The sequence below is a fragment of the Ceratotherium simum genome, chromosome 13 (genome assembly GCF_057802395.1).
Source record: "Ceratotherium simum simum isolate JZ-2026a chromosome 13, ASM5780239v1, whole genome shotgun sequence".
NCBI lineage: Eukaryota > Metazoa > Chordata > Mammalia > Perissodactyla > Rhinocerotidae > Ceratotherium > Ceratotherium simum.
In genome coordinates this window covers 43,132,866-43,154,312 of record NC_141912.1, presented here as the reverse complement: position 1 = coordinate 43,154,312, position 21,447 = coordinate 43,132,866, and the positions used below count along the sequence as shown (strand labels likewise).

General features: G+C 44.1%; 1 protein-coding gene across 11 annotated transcripts in view; it reads left to right on the top strand.

Moving 5' to 3' along the window:
* The window catches only part of TRERF1 (transcriptional regulating factor 1), a 193,849-nt gene that overhangs the window by 22,809 nt on the left and 149,593 nt on the right, over window positions 1–21,447 (top strand). The window contains exon 1 of one of the 11 annotated variants that reach the window (XM_087438595.1): window positions 15,228–17,351. The exons of the other annotated variants lie outside the window; for them this stretch is intronic. The gene's annotated coding sequence lies outside the window, so the exon portion shown is untranslated. Of the gene's footprint in view, window positions 1–15,227; window positions 17,352–21,447 lie in introns of those variants that run through there. 11 annotated transcript variants of the gene reach the window in all.

The window sequence follows — 21,447 nt, the reverse complement described above, 5'->3', positions numbered from 1 at the left end:
CGACACCACCTGATTTGAGTTTCGCCTCCTTTCATTTCCTCTCTCCTGTCTTCTGGTACGGGGGCCATAATGAGCTTCAAAAAGCCACCAGCCGAACGATCAGCCTGTGAATCATGAAGTCTGCAGAACTAAAAATATGCAGTTGCATTATAATGCAGATGTACTGATAAATTAAGGGGAAAATAATCGAGCCTCCGGTTGTTTACTGATGCATTGTCCCGACCAGAAGTTACATGAGAAATAAATGAAATGGTTTCACCCGAGTGGTTCTGGGCCTGTAGCTTGGTTGTTTAGACTATAAGGCTAGGGAGGCCAGAATCCTGCTTCAAGCCCCGCTTGGGGATTGTTACAGCATCTTGACGGGTTACCCAGACTTGACTCCTTCTTCTGGCCTCAGATGGCCTGCCAAGCCCTTACCAGCTGTCTCTCACCGTAGCTCCACCGTGTACATGACTTGATGGACTCAGTCTCCACTGTGGAAGAAACTGCTCAAGGCATACCTCCTGCTGAGGATGTCAGGAGTCCCTTTTTTTAAAAAAAATATAAAAAAGAGTGTATTTCCCATTTGCTAGGCATCTGTTAGTATGTGTCCTGCATATAGAAAGTCTTTGTTCTTACATATTAGCTCAATTTGGGCTTATTTGAAATAATTAATTCAATAAATATTATCGAATCTTCGCTTTATGCAGATACCAGGCTAAGCATTAGATCAAGGACTGGCAAACTTTCTGTAAAAGGCCAGAGAGTAAATATTTTCAGCTTTGTGGACCGTGTCTCTGTCCTGAATGCTCAGCTTTGCCATTGTAGCATAAAAGCCACTGTAGACAACTCATAAGTGGATGAGCGGCTTTCCAGTCAAACTTGACTTACAAAACCAGGCGGTGGGAGTTAGCAGCAGGCCGCAGTTGCTGACCCCTGGTCTGACCCTTTCAACCCCTTCAGCAGAGATACAGTCAGAAACCAAACAGACATGATCATGACCCTCAGGGAGCTTTCTTTCTTGCTGGGAATAATTCTTTGCTACGGTTAGTAGCACTGCTTTGAAACCATACCTGTTATAAATAGTTGACAAGTAGCTTTTGGGGGGCGCTGGAAACCTAAGTAACTTTACTGAAGAAAGGTTCTAGTGGACACTAAGTTCTATTTATATTATTCATTGGTCTCTGGGGGTACTGTGTGTACTTAACTGGGCTGTAGACACTATTTTTGAGTTCCTTTTTTTTTTCACTTAACATAATTTCACATGCATAGTTCCATGCGTTAGCCTGGATTGTATAATTTTAGTGGCTACATAGTATTTCTTGCTGAGTTAAGGCATGTCATGTGCCCGTGGCATATTAGGTATTTGTTAGGGATTTGTTTCCAGTTGCAGTAAAAACCCTTTCAAAGTTGGAAAGGAGCTGGTTTCTGCAGAACCTCTGCTGGTGGGAACTGTTGACTTGGGAGAACTCTGGGAGAGCCAGGCATGGGTGATGTCCTCGTGCCAACCTGCTGGGTCACACCCAGCATCTGGCAGCCAGTGACCTGCCAGGTGAGTGTGTTGTCAGTGCGCATGTTTAAGTGACAGACAGCAGGGTGACCTTTGACTCGAGCACTGCTCCCCAAGTGCAGGGAAAGCATTTGTGAGCTCTGGAACAAAACCTGGAGTCCGAGGAGCTTTGTGGGGGCAGATGGGGAGGAAAAGGAGCTCCATGCAAAGAAGATGCAAGCCCAGGGGGCAGGGTTGGCAGCAGGCTTGGGGAAAGGGCATGGGTTCTGGGGCCAGACTGACATTAATTTGACTCTCACTCTGGGTTTTCCCCTTCCGTGCTGTGACTGGGCACTTCCTTAGACTCTCTGAGCCTCAGTTTTCTTTGCTATAAAATGGAGCTGTCATATCCATTCCATAGAGATGTTGTGAGAATCAGATGAATAATCCAGTAAGCATGTAACACAGTACTTGGCGTATAGTAAGCACGTCATATAAAGGATAGCTGTTATTGTTTGGTGTGAAGTGTGTGGCCCATGTTAGGCCTGCAATTCACAATAGTAGTTGTTGTTGTACCATTATTGTTATTGAGGAGGCACCATGAATTGCCCCGGACCAAGAGTGGACTTGGCTCTGTTCCTTCCCTCCCTTCAGTCCAAGTTCAGAGGTTCCACCTCATCACTGCTACACCCCTCCGCTTGATAACTCAGTTGGGGAGGTCAGAACCTGACTCGTGAGCCCAGGCTTTTAATAAAATCAGATCAGCACCTGAAGACTAGCTGGATGGTCTCATTTACTCACCTGTTGGTGCACTCATTCATTCAGCACGCACACGGAGGCCCTACTTCGTGCCTGTGTAGAGTGTGCAGTGGGGAAGAAAACAGGCATGGCCATGGGCTTTAATCAGATAATCCCACAAATGTTTAATTACAGACCATGATAAGAGCTGTGAAAGAAAAATACAGGGCGTTGGTTGGAAGATCGCTCTCTCTTTTTATGAGACAGTTTCATTAGTAATCAGGGAATACAAATCACAATGAGATTCCATTTTATCCGCATTTGATTGTCAAACATTTAGAAGCTGTGCAATAGCAAGCCTTGGAGAGGATATAGATCGCTGTGGCCTCTTATATGCTGCTGGTGGGAGTGTGAACTGATGCAGCCACTTTGCAAAACAGTCTGGTATTGTCTGTGCACATTGTGTGGCCTGGCATTTCTACTGTTTGGTATGTAATAATTGCGAGAAACTCATTCACATGGGCACCAGGAGATGTGTACTAAGAATGTTCCTAGTAGCACTGTTGATAATAGCAAAAAACTGGAAACTCAAATGCTCATCAACTGGAGAATGGGAAGATACACTGTGGTCACAGCAGCAACATGAATGAAGAGCATCTCTATGCAACAATATGAGTGAATCTTAGTGATCTAAGGTTGAATGTAAAGAAGCAAGACCCTGACTTTTCCATGCAGCATGATACCTTTTGAACAAATTTTAAAGTCAGCAAAAATTTTAAGTTTTTTAGGGATGCAGATATGTATGATAAAATCCTAACTGTTGGATGGTGGGTTCATGAACTTTCCTTCTGAGGGAGAGACTCTCTTGAATGTGTTTGTGCTAAGATCCCCGAGTGCAGTAGTAGAGATGGGAGGGAGGAGGAGCCAGCTTGTGTTTTGAAGGTAGAGTAGACTTTTTTTTGCTTTGGAAACTTTTTTTTTTAAACCCATATTACAAAACATTATCCATCAGCGTAGTGACACTAGGTGCATGTGTGTGCATTTTATTTATTTTATTACCACGAACGCATTTTTTGATGACCACAAATGCAGATAGGGTATGGGAAACTGTGGCTGAATCTGATATCTGTCGTTTCCTGCGCATGCAAGGTGGTGCTGGGAGATCTCAGCTCTGAAGGGTTGAGTTTGCAGCCAGGTGTGAGATTCCTTGTCGAGGGGCTGCTTTCACCATGAAGGGACAGATGTGGCTAGGCGATGAGGCCTTCTCGGTTTGGTTCCAGGTTTAGCAGGCAGATCTAGTTCAGAGATGAGTAAGAAAGGAGCACTTTCTGGTTGTAGATTCGGGCTCAAATATGCATATTGAAACTCTTCCTCACTTTCACTCTTCTTGCTTGCTGGGCCTTGAGGCATCCTCATCTCATTTGTGGAAGGACCAAGTAGGAGATAGAGGGAACATCTTTGTGTGAAAGAACCAGCTTCAGAGAGGAGTTGGGGATGGACTGGAAGAAACAAGATGAGTTCCTTTGGGGATGAATAGAGCATCTGGTGGGAAGGTTCAAAAAAATGCTCATGGCAGGCTGACTGACCTCCGGCTGTGGTTCCAGAAGGTAAAGCTAGAATTGAAAGTGGAAGCTATGGGAGAGATATTTGGTCTTCGTATAAGTCAGTGGTTTTCAAACTGCAGTTTATAATCCATTAGTGGGTTGTATGGCCAACTTAGTGATCAAGAGAATAAAGAGGACAGAAGACCAGCAATTTAAAAAATGAAATAGAATAGAAAAGAAAGAATAGGATAGGAAAGAAAATCTTAACTGGATCAGATGGTCAGCATTGTTTCTTGAAAATATTTGTTCAGTTTTTTATACTTATATGGATGTACAGATATTTTGTGTCCCGAGTCATGGTATAAAGTATAATTTCTTAGTAGAGGTAAGGTGGAAAAAGTTTGAAAGCCATTGTTACAAGCTACTCTTTAATAATAACATTTACTCTTTATTGAGCACTTACACTGTGCTAGACACTTTGCTTAGTACTTTGTACATATTTTCTCATTTAAATCTCTCGATGACCCTTTCAAGCAAGTATTATCATTCCCATCTTAGAGATGAAGGAATTCAAGTTCAAAGAGGCTAAGTGACTTTCCCAGAGTTGTGGAGCATGTCAGAGGCTGAGCCTGGAATTGAACCCAAGTCCAGGTCTCACAAGCCTGTGCGTATAATGGCTACCCTCTCCTGCAGGAAGAACCATTGATGGAGCTTCCGCCAGGTGGCCCAGGCTGCCTGGAAAAGGGCTGGACAAATGGGAATTGTTTGAACAGAGGCTGGGTGACCAGCTGTCAGGGACAGTGGAGATAGGGGATTGGACTGGATCATAGTCATCCGCCTGACTTTATATGGCATAGCCCAGGACGCCACCTCTAAGGTCAATTCCAACTCTTGAGTTTCTTTGATTCTCGATTGGACTTAATTAAAAAATAGATTTAGAGTTGTTTACAGGTGGGATTTTCTTTTAACAAGTTTTCTGATTTTTCTGTAGTGAATGTACATTTATTTTATGATTTAAAAAGTTATTAAAAATGGAATGTTTTCTGATTTTCTGTAATGAACACAAATCAATTTTATAATTTAAAAAAGTCATTAAAAAGAAAATAATACCACAATGCAACAAAAACTTGAATTAAGAATTTTTCCTGGCAACTTTGTGAAGATAGCTGGCAGTTTGCCCCTCCTCTTATGTGGGCTGGAGAAGCTCTATGTAGATGGCGGGAGGCGATTGGTGGACAGGTTCTTCATGGACTGCAGGTTCTTATCAGTTGCCTGGACCAGCCCATCCTCCCTGCACAGAGTAGGATGAGGCAGGGGCCATGGCTTCCGGGAGCCCCTTTTCCTTCCTAACTGCAAAGTGAAGCTTCCATTAATTCTATTTAAAGCTGGAAAGGATCTTAGAAGTCACCTCGACTAGCCTCTTCATTTTAGAGAAGAAGAAACTAAGTCCTGAACAGGGGATGTGACTTTGCTTTGCCTTCAGCCAGTCTTATGGAGAACAGAACTGGACCAGCCCTCAAGTGCTTATGTTGCTTCCCCAAGAGAAAGGGGATTCCGAAGGGTGGTTGTGGGGAGAGTAAAGAGCACAGAAGTGGGAAACCTTTTAATTCTAATTTCATAGGGGAGTTCCAAAGTAGAGGTGAGGGGAATGTGATTTAGTTGAAAGAAGCTCAGCCTGGGAGTTGAGGGGCCCTAAAACTCACTGTGTAGTCTTGTGTGAGTCACTTACCCACCACTGCAGACAGACTAATTCTCATTCCTCGCATATTGCTTAATCAACTCCATGGCAGGGGTACTCATCCCCGGCAGAGTACATCCTCAGGCTTATTTCCTTCCAGAGCCAATGGCCTAATCTTCACGGAGGAGTTGTCATTAGACATGTTCTGTAGAACTTTAGGTCACAAGTATAGGAAATTCTCCAGATTGGTGGATGCCAGACGTTGGGGAGCTTAAAGTATGGTTGCTGCATGAGCGTGAGGTGCTATATCTCCTCTTCGACCAACTCCTCAAGTTCAGGGATCGTGTTTTCTGAATCCCCACAGTGTATAGTAGAGTGCTGAGGTTCTGCACACCTTATAGACACCTGACTCATTGAATTGATGGCTTGTGTGGTCACATGGAGGAGGGGTCCAGGTCTGCCTTTGAACAGTGTCTATGATTGTTGCACTGTTGGTTGACCACCCCCCTTATCTCCAAGTGGTACAGGCGTGTAGCTTGAGACACAGGCTGTCTGATTTCAGAATCGAGCTGTGTCGAGGAGATCCGTGGTTTGTGATGGGGTTGATTTGAAGTGGGTCACTCTGTGCCTAAGTAGGCGACCTGAGGGGAGGGGGACCCAGCAGAAAGGATGGGGAGAAGCAGAAGCGTCTCCCAGGCTCCCGAGTTACCCAAGGAGATGGGGACAGTGAAGAAGTTGCTGGAATTGTGGCAGATCATGACTGGTTTCCAGAATCTTTTCAGATGGATCATACAAGAGCTGATAAACTTCTCTAGGGTGGCCCATCCTGGGTACGAGATTCTCGCTGGTTAAATGCGTTTTCCCTTGACCCGTAATGGCCTCAGCTGGCTGGGAGGAAAGGCAAATGCAACTGTTGTTGGGTTTGTTTTATGCTCTGTTATCAAGGCTAATAATATGATGCTTTAAGGCTTTATGACTTGATTAGTGGCATCAGCACTTGAAAGAGCTGGCTTAGGGCTGCTGTGAAAGGCTACTTGAGAGTAATTAGATGATAGTTGTGAAATGCAGGGGTGGTTTCTTTTACTGATGGCTCTGAGGGAGCCCTGCCTCTTACTGAACTCCCATGGTGAATTTTTCAAATAAAAAATGAGTTGGTTAGTTTGGGTGCTCTGTTGTCAACCCCAGACAGCTCTCAGTTTTCTCTCTGCCTGTGGTTAATGCCCATAATCTCCTGCCTGGGAGCCCTCAGTATCATCTAGTCCTTTGCTACTCAAAGCATGGTCCCTGGATCAGTGGCATCTGGCATAACCCGGGGAACTTCTTAGATTTAAATGCAGAACCCACTGTTGCAGAATCAAGATCTGCATTTTTTTTATTGATGTTTTAATAGTTTTTAACATTGTGAAATTTTGGGTTGTACATTTTTGTTTGTCTATCACCATATATATGTCTCCCTTCACCCCTTGTTCCCACCCCCCCCACCCCCCTTGCCCCTGGTAACCACAATACAGTTTTCTCTGTCCATGTGTTGGTTTATATTCCACATATGAGTGAAGGATCTGCATTTTTAACAGGGTCCTCAGGTGATCTGGGTGCACTTTAAGTTTGAGACGTGCTGGGCTGGCACAGATGCCCCCTGAGGTTAGAGATTTGTGGCAATGTGGTTTATATTGTATAGTGCAATAAACTATTTAAATCCTAGTGCCGCGGGATGATTCTAGCCCAGTGTCTTTAATTAGAGACTGGACTTGTGTGTGTGTGTGTGTGTGTGTGTGTGTCCATTGTCACTTGTGGCATCAGCATAGGGTTGTGGTTTACAGTCCCCCCACAGCTCACCGAGTTCTTGGCACAGCTAGTCATTTCTTTGAATGCAAGTCTGGCATCATGTGGAGGGGTGTGACCAAAACACCACTTTCTTCCTGTTACTCCCCTTCGCAGGAGCCCACGGTGGCTCTCATTGCCTGCTGTGTCATGTCCAAACCTCTCGCTGGGGCTGATCTGCCCCCTTCCCTGGCCAGGCAGTAGCCCACCATTCAGTGTTAGCCCACTGGGCTGATCCTCCTTTGGCCTGGCTTGGGGTCCCTTGCTTGAAGTGTATTTTCCACTGTCTTCCTGGTGATCCAGTGATTTCTCTGTTCTCTGCTGCTGTTTAGTACTTGGTTGTTCTTGGCTGCTTATTGAGGCCTTATTGTTCCTTGTGGGCAGGTCTTAACCCTCACTCGATAACTTTTAGAGGGCAGGACCCTCGTGTGCCGGGCACTCCTGGCGTCTGGGCAGGTGGCTGGTGAATGAACACCTGTGGATTCCTTGATGTTATCCATCAGGAGGCTGAGGATTTGGCATGAGTGGGGTGAGGTGGGCTGCTGGCTTCAAAGATGAGGGCTCTGAAAAGAAGCCCAGAAGAGATTGGAAGGGGCTCCGCCGAGGGGAGGTGGAGGGAACTGGGCCATTTGTCTATAGTCCTGACGGTACAGCCATCTACTCTTGATGGTACTGGAGGTGGAGGAGGAGCGCCAGTGTGCCTCTGGTATATTGCAAACCTATTCATTCTCTTTTTACGTGAATCTGGTGGTGAGAAAAGATGAGGCCTTAAGGAGGGACGAGGAGGAGGGGTGTAGAAATTAGGAACCAGGCCATTTGGGCGTTGTCCTGGTTTGGGGTGGAGGCTATATTTACTTCTTACAGTGATGCTGGTAGGATCTTTTTCTATGTTTAGAAATAGTTTATGTAATATGAGAGTATGTGTTCTTTAAAAATTAAAAAAAAAAGTGAAACCAGAATAGAATAAAATTTAAACAGACCAATTACCATAGAAGAAATTGAGAAAGTTATCAAAGAGCTGCTCCTTAAAATAGTTGTAGACCAGACGGTTTCATAGGTAAATTTTTTCAAATACTGAAGGTACAGGTGATTCTAATGCTATTTAAATTGTTCTAGAGCAAAGAAAGAAGGAAGCTTAAGTTCTTTTTATGAAGCTGGTGTAACAAAATGTGACCAAAGAAGAGTATGCGCACACACGAAACCACAAAGTGATCTCAGTTTTGAATATTGATGCAAAATCCTAATAAGGAAATTAGCAAATAGAATCCAGCAGCCCATTGCAATAACTCCATGGGCATGTGGGTTTCAGAACAGGAATGCAAGGATAGGTTAATTTTAGGATTTCTATTAATAAAATTCACCATATTAAAGGATCTAAGGAGAAAATAAGATGCTGAAAAGGTTTATGAAAAATTAAGCATCTGTTTCTAATAAAAACTCATAATGTAGGAATAATTAGATACCTCCTCATTGTGAGAAAATACATGTTTGTAGAGCCCGTAGCCAAATTTTGCTTAGTATTGAAATGGTGAATATTAGATGCATTCCCATTAAAATTATGATTAAGCACTGTAATTGTATAACCTTGTTTTGGTGGGATAAGCTGGTATAATTAGATAGGGGAAAGAAATAAGAGGTACAAAAACTAAAAGGGAGGAGGCAAAACTAAACACAGTAAGAGAATTCAGTAAGGTCGTTGGGTGCATAATTAATGCACAAAAATCAGTAGCTCTCCCACATAAACAATATCCAACTAGAAAACGTGATGGGAGAAAAAAATTCCATCTATATAAGCAAGAAAACAGATAAAATATCTAGTTATAAGCTTAATAAAAATTATATATATATATATAACTTCAATGCTACAAAGGGACTTAAGAGACTTAAACAGAAAGATAATATAACCCTGGCTAAAAAGAGTCAGCATTATAAAAATATCACTTCTATACATTTAAAATGAGATCACAATAAGATTACCAGTAGGGTTATCTTATTGTGAAAAGCTGATTTTAAGTTCATATGAAAAAATTAACGTGCATGAAAATATGAAAAAGAAAAAGAGAGGAGAGTCTAGCCCTAACAGATGTTAAACATTTTTTAAAGCTACAATAATTAGGGCCGGCCCTGTGGCTTGGTGGTTAAGTGCACGCACTGCGATGCTGGTGGCCCGGGTTCGGATCCCGGGTGCGCATCGAGGCACCACTTCTCCGTTCATCCTGAGGCCGAGTCCCGCATACAGCAACTAGAAGGATGTGCAGCTACGACATACAACTATCCACTGGGGCTTTGGGGGGAAAAATAAAATAAATAAAATCTTTAAAAAAAAAAAAAAGCTACAATAATTAAAATAATTTGTTACTGAATAAACTGAATAAGTGATAGAACAGAACAGAGAGCCCTGACATTAACAGGTGTGTGTAATTTGTGGTAAAGTCAGTATTTCAAATTTATGGGGAAAGATAGTATCTTCACAACTAGATTGCTATCGTGGGGGTGGGGGGATGGAAGGCAGGATTCCTACTTTGTGCCTTAGATCAAAATAAGTCTATCAAAGATAGATCAAGATTTAAATAAAGAATAAAAATATAAAAGTAGTAGAAGAATTTTTTTAGAGTCTTGGAGTAGAAAGACCTTCCTATGTTTGACAGATGCCAGAAGACATAAAATAAAAGATTGATATATTTGACAACATAAAAATGAGAACTTCTACATGAGGAAAACACCATAAACAAGGTCAAAAGATAGGTGATCATTTGAAAAAAAATATTTACAATATATATGATAAAAGGAGCCAATTTTCTTAATATGTGAAGAGCTCTTGGAAATAAAGAAGGATTATTGACTTAATTGAAGAATGGGCAAACGACAGGATCAGAAATTCACAGGAAAAGAAGGGTAAGTGACTCTTAAAAAGAAAAGATGCACAAACTCTCTTATAATAAAAGATGCAAATCAGAGCTACAGTAAAATGGCATTCCTAAACTATCAGATTGGAAAAGATCAAAACGTTTGATAATATACTGACTTGATGAGGGTGTAAAGAACAAGTACTTCTGTGCATTGCTAGTGAGAGTAAATGGATACAACTACTTTGGAAGACAATTTGTGATATTTGTCTAAATTATAATGTCCATATCTTAGGACCCAGTGGTTTTACTCTGAGTATCTGCCCTAGAGAAACATTCACATACATGCACAATGTTCATTGAACGTTGTTGTAATAGTGGAAAGTTGGAGGCGACAATGTAAATATCCATCAGTAGGATGGATACATAAATATTTATTTATTTTAGTAAAGGCTAAATAAAACTTGAGCTGTTCAGGCCATTAGTGGATCAATAAATCTCTTAGTGGGTTGTGACACAGTGTGAAACAAAGAATAGAAAATAACAGAATGCGTTGCACATAGTGTGGGTAAATATTTGGTGAGATTGTTGTTTCACTTTTGCATGTTCACAAGTGTGAACTGGGTCACAGTATGAAATATATTTCTTACTGTGAGACTCAGTCAAAAGAGTTGGAAAAACACTGCAAGAGTAGTTAAAAGGAATATATTAGATTTGATACCTTGTGATAAGAATAGATCTCAGAAATGTAATGTTGAGTGAAAAAAGAAGGTTGCAGAATGATATGTACAATGTGATGCCATTTTTGAAAAAGAAAACGCTATCGTATTTTTGACAGCATCATATTTTTGGTGGAATCATGCATTCACACAGAACAGGCTGAAAGATGTGTACCAGCTCACATCAGAGGTGCCCTTTGGGAACTGGAGTGGTATTTAGGGAGGCCTCAGCTTTATTATTATTTTGTGTGTGTGTGTGTGTGAGGAAGATCGGCCCTGAGCTAACATCTGCCAATCCTTCTCTTTTTTTTGCTGAGGAAGACTGGCCCTGGGCTAACCTCCATGCCCATCGTCCTCTACTTTTATATGGGACGCCGCCACAGCATGGCCTGACAAGCGGTGTGTCGGTGCATGCCCGGGATCCGAACCGGCGAACCCCGGGCCGCCGCACGGAGTGCATGCACTTAACCGCTTGCGCCACCGGGCTGGCCCCGAGGCCTCAGCTTTATGTTTTGCTTTAATTTATCAAAAGGAAAGTATGAGTGTTTAAGTGATCAAAAAATGTTTACACATTATGAAAAGACTTTCCAAGGAACCTATTGGTTGTTTTTGCCTTTTTCTAATTCATCTTATGTTACTGCTCAGTTGAAGTGTCTTCCCTTTTGCTTTCATTTGGGTATCTTATAAATTTGTAAGTATCATCTTGTTAACCTTGCTTTTCAGTTATTAGCTTAAGATTGCACATAAAATCCCTTACCCAGTGTATTAATGGCTCATTTATTGGGTCTTTGTGTTTCTCTTCCAACTTTTCCAGTTTATTCTTTTGAAATTAATTGGGCCCATGGTTTAGTAATTTCATTATTTTTTGTAGGAGCCAAAATGTCGTTCTCTTCCTGGACACTTGCTCACATTCTTATTTGTGAATTCTGTTTTCCCTTTTCTCCTTCATTTTTTGCTTCCATGAATTTCCACCAACACAAGTACAGCAGTGCTTCTCAAACTTGAAGGTGCACACGCACTACCGGGGGTCTGGAGCCCTTGGTAAATGCAGATTCTGCTCCAGCAGGCTGGCAGTGAGGCCCCAGATTCTGCATTTCTAACGGGCTCCAGGTGGGGCCGACCTCTGAGGAGTGAGAAGGTAGAGGAAATGGCACCTGCTCCTCCTCTGACCTGAGGACACTAAGTGTCCAGGTGTCCAGCATCCAGCAAACCCGTCAACTGTATGAAGATGATGCTTCTAACTATTGCAAAAAATTCATACTGTTCTCCTTTCAAGTGGTGAAGACGGGATGCCCTGACCCACCCAATCCCTTTCTCTGGCTTCATTAGTGACCACACATTTTCCAGATGGTCTGAGAGGGTGGAAGAGAGTTTGTAGCTACAGAATTTCCTTGGGTGTATTTGGTTGGTTGAGCTGACTGCCTTGGCTCAGCACAGCTGTCTAGCCTCTACTTGTTTAGCTGACTTTTTAGGTACCTTCAGATCAGCTATTCTGAACCTTTTTGGTGGTTCATGGACCTCTTTGGGAATATGATGGAAGCTATGGATTTCTTCTCCAGAAATACGCCTACCCCCATTCGTGCACATGGAAACCCCCGATTTTTCTTTCACTTTCCTGAAGCCTATGTACAGACCACAGGACCCCTTATTTAAATGGTGCTGCTAAGGTGAAGAATCCCAAGATGAGCAACACAATCCACAGTACCCACAGAGGCCACCTGGTCCAGCCCTGTTCACTTTACAGATAAGGAAAACCTAAGGTGTTTATTTGAAGTCACATTCTCCACGTTCTACAGCCTCCCATTCTAAATGCAGGTGGTGCTGCCTGTGGCAGTGGAGGGCCTGCTTGGCTAGATGCTGATTCCCCTTACCGCCTGTCAAGCTGAGAGGGGCACACCCAGCCTGCATCATCTGGGGTGAGGGCAGCGCCGCAGGTTACTTCCTACAGCTCAGCCCTGCCCTCTGCTCTTAGAGTCACATCTGGCCTGAGGAAGCGAAGGCTCAGATCCTTTCCGGCCAGGATTCTGGACTCAGACACTGATCTGGCTTTGACATGGCGGGGCCTCCTGCCTTCTTCCTGTGTCCCATTTCCTTCTCTAAGTCTCGGTTCTTGTAAGAGGCTTCTGTGTGGGTTCCTGTTCTGTTAACGTGCCTGATATCCAGGCCCTGTACTGGGACCAAGACCCTGTCCTGGCCCTTTGCTAGAGAGAGCAAAGCGTGGTGGGAAGACAGTCTGAATCCCAGCTCATCCACTTACTGGCCGTGTGGCTCTGGGTCAGTTACCTACATAACCTGACTGGCCTCAGCTTATGTGTGTGATGGGAACTATAGAATATACCTCACGGAGTGGTTGGAAAGATTATTGTGTAAGGTGTCTGGTGCACAGTAAGTGTTGATAACCAGTAACTGGCATGACTAGTTCCACTCCTAAGGGTTGGAGTCTTGCCTCATCTAGCCAGCTGGGGCCTTGGTAACCTTCACAGATGTCCCGATGCCTTTGTTGCAGAGAGTCACCTGTCCTTGCTTCCCCGTCACAGGGCTTTGCCCACTTGTTGGGACCATTGATAACTTCATCTTTCTGTCTTCTTCCCCGAAGTCACTGTGAGCCCAACCTCTAGCTGGAGATTTCCAGTATCTCTTTGGACAGGAGGCCTGCCCAGTGGACCACAGCTCCTCTGTACGTGCATTGAATTGGGCCGGCTTGTCCATGCCCTGCTGATCCCAAGAAGGAAATGACAGATCAATTTCACTTAAAAATACAGCTGCGATCATCATCAATGAAGTGAATAAATAGATGAATGACCTAACTACTTCGAGAAATATTTATTGAGCAACTCTTAGCCACTAGTCATAGTGATGCACCCATGCTCTGTCCTCAGGGCAGTGATGGAGTCCTGAAGGGGGAGCAGACATGTGGACATTTAGTTGCATTATAGTCCCGGCGATAAATGTGGTTGTGGAGGGAGGGAGGACTGTGGGAGCCCAGAGGAAGGAGCTAGGAACTCTACTTCAGAAAAGTGAGGGTTAGGAAGGCTTCACAGAGTAGGTGATGTTTAAACTGGTTCTTGGAGGTTGATATCTCAATATTCTCATCTCTTAATTTTTCCAGATCAGTTTTGTAGTCACTTAACAGGCTCGTGAACAATGAGTCTTGAAAAATTACCAAGGAGGGCTCATCTCAGGAATATATGTCGGGTTCAATACAAAGAGACTAATATTAATAGAAATAAACCATAAAAGTCAGAACATCCAGTATTCAGCACCGTGCCTGGAATATAATTGATTCTCAACAAACATTTGATGAATGAATGAATTTGGTCTCAGTAGGTGCAGGAAAATACTGGAAATAATTATATATGCATTGTAAAGCATCATAAAACTAAAAATAGGTGTGTTGGGGAATTTACCCCTAAAGATGATGAAGAGCCTGCTTGTGTATAATCACATACCAAGCCTTCCATGAGGGCTGCAGATACCGAGTGGAGAAATACTAGAAGCGCGCTCTGAAAAACAGGAACTAAACCAAAATGTCTCTTATCGCTACTCTTATTTAACATAGTTTAACAGATGCTTGTCATAACAATATAGGAACAAAAAGAAACTAGAGGGATTGCTATAGGGAAGGAAGAGATAAAAATATCGCTGTTTGCAAATGACACAATTTCTATTCACAGAAAATTACAAAATCCTACATGGCTGCTTCTGATCAGAATTTAGGGTATGGAAGGGTCAATCTCCCAAGGTTTTTGCCTAGATTTCATGCTCTGGCAGTTAAAATTCCAATGAAATACTTGATAAAACACGAAAAATGATAATAATAATCAGGAAAAATTGGTGGGCAAGCATACCAAAATTTGTTTTGAAAATCTTTCAGTAGTGGGCTTCTCCAAGCAAACTAGGCAGGTAAGCAGTAGTTATTAAAACTGTACAGTATTAGAATAGAACAGAAAAATGGGAGATGAGTACAATAAAATAGATCCAGATAAATGGAAGCCCTTCATATATGGCAAACTTGGAAAGGCAAACAACAGTGAAAGGAATTATTTTAAAGAGAATGGCTTTTGGGAAAAACTAGATAACAATATGGAGAAAATGAACTCAGATTTATGTTTCATCATGTGTTATAAATTCTAGATGCATTAAAAACTTAGTTTTAAAAACTCTTTAAAACTCAGAGAAAGCAGATGGAATATTTATCCTTGCTGTGGAGAGCAGATGTGTTTGTGAAAATTCCATGAAAATGATCATTGACGAAATGGGATGTGTTGCAGCTCTAAAGGAATAAAATCTATAAAATAAAAATAATACCCATGGACCCAGTCGTTTCCTCATGGACTGTGTGGGCTGGGGTTTGGGGTGGGGCTCTCACGGTGACATGTTTACAGCTGGGTGTGACTCAGTGAAATCGATTTTAAAAAATAATAAAAATTGTGCTAAAGGGGAAAGTCATAGAAGAGGGAAACAGTTGTGATAAACTGATGGATAAGAGCTTGTTGTCAAAAGTATGCACGGAACTGATAAAGATCTTTAAGGCGAGTATTCAGACTGTACTGGTAAGATAACCAAGGCATAGGAACAGATCATTTCATTTGAAGCCCAGATAATAAGGTGAGATGTGGAAAAGTGTTCAGCTTCCTAAACACAAAAGATACTTAAGTTAAAACAGCTCTGAGGTGGTACTTCAGTTGGCCTATAATATTAGTGACAAATGGATCAAATTTTTAAAACCTGCTGTTGAGGCCCGTGGGTAAGAAAATAGGGTACCACTAATGTTCCTGAACAGTGGAGCTGTTTTTCTGGAGAGCATGGCGACCTTGGATGACAACAGCGGTGACACTGTTTATACATTTTGACTACTATTTTTACTTCTGGGAATAAGTCCCACAGAAATAATCCCAAAGGGCAAAAAACCAACTTGTCCAAAGATGGAAAAAAATTGGAAGTAATCCAAGTACAGGTAATTAGGGGATGGTTAAATAAACTCTGTGACAACAATGGAATACTTACCCATGTATAGATATACGTGGAATAAAGTTAACTGGAAGAAGAAGAACGTGGGATTGCTTACCTGCGCTAATAGCGACCAGGTAAAAATCCCGGCACACGTATGGGTAAGAATCTGGAAGAGCTCAGAGCTTATTTGATGTGTTTTCAATTAGGTTTTGTTCCCTGTAAAATTGTTAATGTGTAATGCAGGTTTTTAAAAGAAGAAAGGAGGGGGAAAATTCTGGTAGTAAAAAGAGGAACCGTGGGCAGCGTGTTGTGGTGGAGAGACGGCACTGGGCAAGGCGTCCACATGGCTGGATTTGAGTCACTACATTGCCATGTGGTTTTGGGCAAGTTGCCTATCTTCTCCAGCTCCCTTGTCTCCACCCCAGAAGGAGGTAATGGTGACCCACAAATTAGATCCCAGGAGTTCTTGGCTTCTGAGCAAACGCTCTTTTCATTAACAGCTTTGCAGAGTGCTGGGGGCCCTTGCCTGCTCTCCCTCGTTTTGTCCCCATCTCTGCAGAATGTCTGTAGTTCGGCGGCAGATCGACTTCTAGCGTGGCAGCAGAGAGGGGGAGACAGACAAACACGCTCCAAAACAAGGCAGCCAACGGGGCCGTGGCAAATAATCCTGAGAAGGCACTGTGGCCCCCGGGAAACATGAAACAGAGATATGTGTCCCTTCTGTTCCAGAATGGGAGATATGGCCCAAGAGGAAAAGACAGAGACTTAGAGAGAACATTTTGTTGAGCGGATTCAGATTTACCAGGCAGGTGAACTTTTTTAGAAGATGCACTTGTGGACAAGGCACGCAGGGAAGGAGGCCAGCCACTTATCTGGTTTGGGACACTTTGGGGCCTAACCAGTAAACTCTAGTGTCGAGCTCCTCTACTTGGGAACTGAGTCACCTTGAACTTCTTAAACCGATTCCCAGTTTCCCCGTTGTGAATGAGGATAACCTCTCCATCCCCCTCGTTGGTTGTGAGAACGACTTAGGATGTCGTGCTTAAATGTTCTCTGTGCTTTCAGTTACTATTTGTCAAGGTTTTCCCTGAATGCCTGCCAAAAAAGGTGTGATGCTGGATCCCACAGGGAATCCAGAGCCGTCTGAATTCTTGTCCCTGCCTCTGGGGAGCTTATACAGCCCGGAGGGGGCAGTTACACAAATCCCTGCAAAGGTGAGTCATGAGAAGGCAGCAAGGGCGGGGATGGTGTTTTTAGGATAAGGGAAATTTCGGCCATTCATGGCAAGGGGCTAGTGACTAGTCAAGAGGCAGAGCGTGGGGATGCCCGTGAGAGAGGCGGTGTCTGATGGGGGAAGGTTCTAGAAGGTCTGAGATGGATTTGTGCAGCCCTGTAGGATGTACTGAGCACATCCATGTCTGTTCCCTCATTTGAGCCTTCTGGCAACCTGTGAGGTGAGGGCACTGAGCTTCGCAGGGATGGAAGGGATCTGAGCTCCTTCCTGGGCTGACTTGGGCCCAGGACAGAGTCCTCTCACCTCCTCTCCTGTGCTCCTTCATCTGTACCACTCGTCTTCTCAAGAAGGTGAGTCGTGGGCATTGGCAAGAGTGCAGCTTTCTCCTCTTCTGAGTGAGGAGAGGGGTAGAGGAAAAGAGGATGAAGGGCATGCAAATTTTGAGGTGGAGGAGAAGAAAGGCGAAGGTCATGAAGGGCGTTTGACTTACTTTCAGGAGGCAGTGATAGGATATGGGACTTGGTCAGTCCCAGCTTTACAACCACCAGCCTCCGTGACCGTGACCAAGTTAATTAACTTTTCTGAGCCTCAGTTCCTTCCTCTGTAAAATGGGGATAACCAACCTATCTCCTAGGGGTGTGGAGGACTAACCCATTTAGAGTTATGTATGGAGAGTGACTGGCACTTAGGAAGTCTTCCATACACCATAGCTGCCTTATTATTATTTTTGCGATTACAAAGGATTGGTGCCTCCCAGAAACGATGGCGCTTCTGTGTCGTTGGCTTTGCTGCCTAGTGGGTCAGTAATAGTTTTTACTCCACATGGGCACGTAGATGCTTCTCTCTCTCTGCCTGCCTCTCTCTCTCTCTCTCTCTCTCTCTCTCTCTCTCTCTCTCTCTCGCTGTTTTTCTGACCTTCTCTATTTTCAATTTAAAGCAACGAACCTTTATTAAGCACCTTCTGTGTGTCAGGCATTTTGTTCTGTAATTTTGCATACAGTATCTCATTTAAATCCCAATAACTCTTTGAGATGGGGTTAATTGTTCTTGTTTTTCAGATGAGGAAATGAGACTTAGAGAGTTGCACAGGAGGGGATTCAAAGTCTGTCTCAGTCCCCGAGCAAACGCACAGTAGGCGCTTTGTGCTGGGCTTGGTATCTCAGGGCTTGAGGGAGCCAATTCCCTGTCCCTTCCTCATCTGTGAACTGGGACACAGCTGGGGGGTCCTTTATCGCCACATTTTCCCTTCCTAATTGTAAGACTTTGAGTCAAGGTACTTAACCCTTCACCGCCTCACTCTTCTGTCTGTAAAGTGGCAGTAGTAACAGCACTTAATTGGTAGGGTTATTATGGGGATTAAATAAGATGATGTCCAGAGCTCCTGAGCACAGCTGTAAGTGGTGGCTGCCATTACCCACCTGCAACCTCAGGCATTATCCATCTCCTGGGAAAGGGACCTATTTGCTGGCTTTAGTCTGGGGAATGGGTATATTAACCTTAACTAAATATGTAATACTTTAGTGACCCTCCCAACCTCTGTTTGTGCCCTCCGGCAAGAGGAGTTCCCTGAGCACTGCAGGTGTGAATTTAGCTCCACTTTGGATGAATACAAAGAAAATCAATGCTCGAGTTTCCCAGTGAGAGAAAGCAGGCAGTCCTACGATATTGACTTCTTGGGGCCTGTGATTCTGCGGTTGCTGAGCTAGGACAGGAGGGAGGAATTAGCAGAGAGAACAGTTAGAGGGTAGGATCAGGAGGAGGGAGAAGAGTATCTTTCGGAGCAGGGAGGATAGGGAAATGAGGTTGGGTGGGGCTCCTGACTAAGTAGAGGCCTGTGAGTCAGCCAGAGACCTCCAGGCTGGGTGCAGTGGGGCCGGGAGTCCGGTTTTCTGAGAGCTGTGCTTCTCTGAGTTAGCTTGGCTTTGGTATTTGGGATGGCTGGATTGAGGTAGAGGGTGGAGAGGGAAGGGGGAGTCCTTCTAGAGGAATGAAAACCCAAAATGAATCCACAGAGGAATTCAAGAGGGAAAGGAGGTAGAATCGTGCTCCAGGCATAGGGGTGAATAAGAGGGAGTGGAATGGACAGACAGTTGGTGACTCCCTGGCTGTGGAGGGCCAGGAGAGTCCAGGGGGAGCCTCAGCTTTAGGGTGATGACCAGGTACCACCAACAAAGGTAGGAGGAACCCAACAGAAACAAGGCGGAGGGGAAAGATGTGGACCTGATCTTTCCCTGGGACATGTTGTGTATGAGAAACCTGTGAGAAGGCAAAGTGGAGACATCTGGTCGGAAGAATGTCCTGGCTGAAGTCGGGCACCGTCTGCAAACAGATTCTGGTACTCGAAGCCATAGGTGTGGACGAGACCTGCATGCAGAGCGTGAGCAGGCAAAAGCAGAGGGACAGTGGAGCCTGGAGGACACTAACAGATAGAGGACTGACGTCCTCAGATTTGAAGGGCGTAAGCCCCAGAGTGATTTTTATAAAACACTCCCCCACAACATACTCCCACTCTCTGCTTCAAATCTGCCCTGGAGCCTGCAGGATGGAGTCCAAACTCCTTAACCCAGTGTGTGAAGCCTGTCAGGAACAGGCCCTGTATTAGCCTCCTAGGGCTGCTGTAACAAAGTACCACAAACTGGGTGACTTCCAACAACAGAAGTGTATTCTCTCGCGGTTCTGGAGGCTAGAAAATCGAAATCAAGATGTGGGCAGGGTTGCTTCCCTCCAGAGGCTCCGAGGGAGAGACTGTTCTGTGGCTTTCTCCTAGCTTCTGGTGCTACCAGCAATCCTTGGCGTTCCTTTGCTGGTGGATGCAGCCTTCCCAACTCTGCCTCTGTTGTCATGTGGGCTTCTCCCTGTGTGTGTCTGTGTTTTCTTTTTCTCTTCTTATAAGGGCACCAGTCATTGGATTACGGTGGGCTGAAGATGAATATGACCTTATCTTAACTAACTACATCTGCAAAGACCCTATTTCCTAATAAGATCATATTCTGAGGTTCCTGGTGGTCATGAATTTTGGGGGGACACAATTCAACCCAGTAGAGGCCTTGCCTCTTCGTGCTTTTTTGTCCTTATTCTCAGCTCCCCCCACCATGGCCTCCTTTTGGAAAGATGTCCAGAATCTATCTTAGCTGGGCTTTGTTGTCTCTGTCTTGTGAGCTTCTCCTCTGTGAGCCCCCCAGCTCTCTTCATTGTGTGAATCCTCCACTAGGCTCGAGCTCCTTGAGACAGGGACCAGACCTCGCTTGTCTCCTCCACTGCAAGGTAACTTGGTGTTGATCACCCAGCTCCAGAATGCTGTAGAAGTGGATATGAGTCCTGGCTTTCCACTTAATTAACTATGTGACCCTGCTCTGACCTCTTAGCCTCAGTTTTCCCATCTGTAAGATGGAGCTATTAAATGAGCATTTAATAGGTTAAGTGAGAAAAAGTACATAAAACAGCTAGTGCTGGACTTAGGACCTCCATGAGGGTGGTCGCCATGTTTGTTTCGTTCCCCTTTGTGCATCTGGCTCTTGGCCCAGCGTCTGACATAGTAGGTGCTTCATGAATATCTGTTGAATAAGTGATCACATGAGGAGATTTAGCTTGATGAGAAGTGACAATTCTGTGTTTATGGATATGACCCTCCTTTAGAAACCCCCCTTCCTCCTACCCTCGGTCCCCAAGATCTGGGTAATTACAGTGTGAGTTTCAGCTAAATGCTGACGAGTGGCGGTGAACGGGGGTCACAGTTTGAGTCAGGCTCACAGCCCTGCACCCAGCGTTGCTCTTTCATGTGGATGGAACAAACTTTGGCTTATTACATTAGCGGTACTAATGGTGGCTGCAATGGATGAGTCACCGTTTACTGTAAAGCTTTCAGATGCCCGGCAGACACATGCCAGTCAGGGGCAACAGGGTCTTCTGCAGTCAGGCAACCCCACCGTGAGTGTCTAAAAAGAGAGAGAAAATACTTTTTGTAGTCCCAAGTAGTGGGAAGGTCTTGGGTGAGGGTCGATAGCCTTCTTAGCTTCCTCCTTCCTGAATTTCCTACTGGAGTTTTATTTAGATCTGTAAAACAGTGGTAGGCATATTTTGAAGTCAAATAAAGAAGTCTGTGCAAATTTGTGTTTGCTTACTTTTAAATTAGCAGTTTGTGCTTGGGTCTGGTTTTGGTTTTGCATGGAATATTAATTTTTTCTTAAGAGACCTACTCTTGTTTCTTGATTATTGGCCACTGAGAGTAATGCTTCAAAGCCCGACACCTTTTTTCCTTTTAAGTAGAAACGTCTTTGGCTCCTCTGTGCCTGCAGGTGATGGTTCTCGGTTTCCTTTCAAGAGATGAACCTGTGAAATTCCATTTGGTCTCCGATGGGGCTTGAGGCCTTTCAGACTTTGAGGATGAACTTGGTTGTGAAGAACTGAAAAGACTCCTAGGCGCGGCGTGTTCCCTCTTGCAGGTGG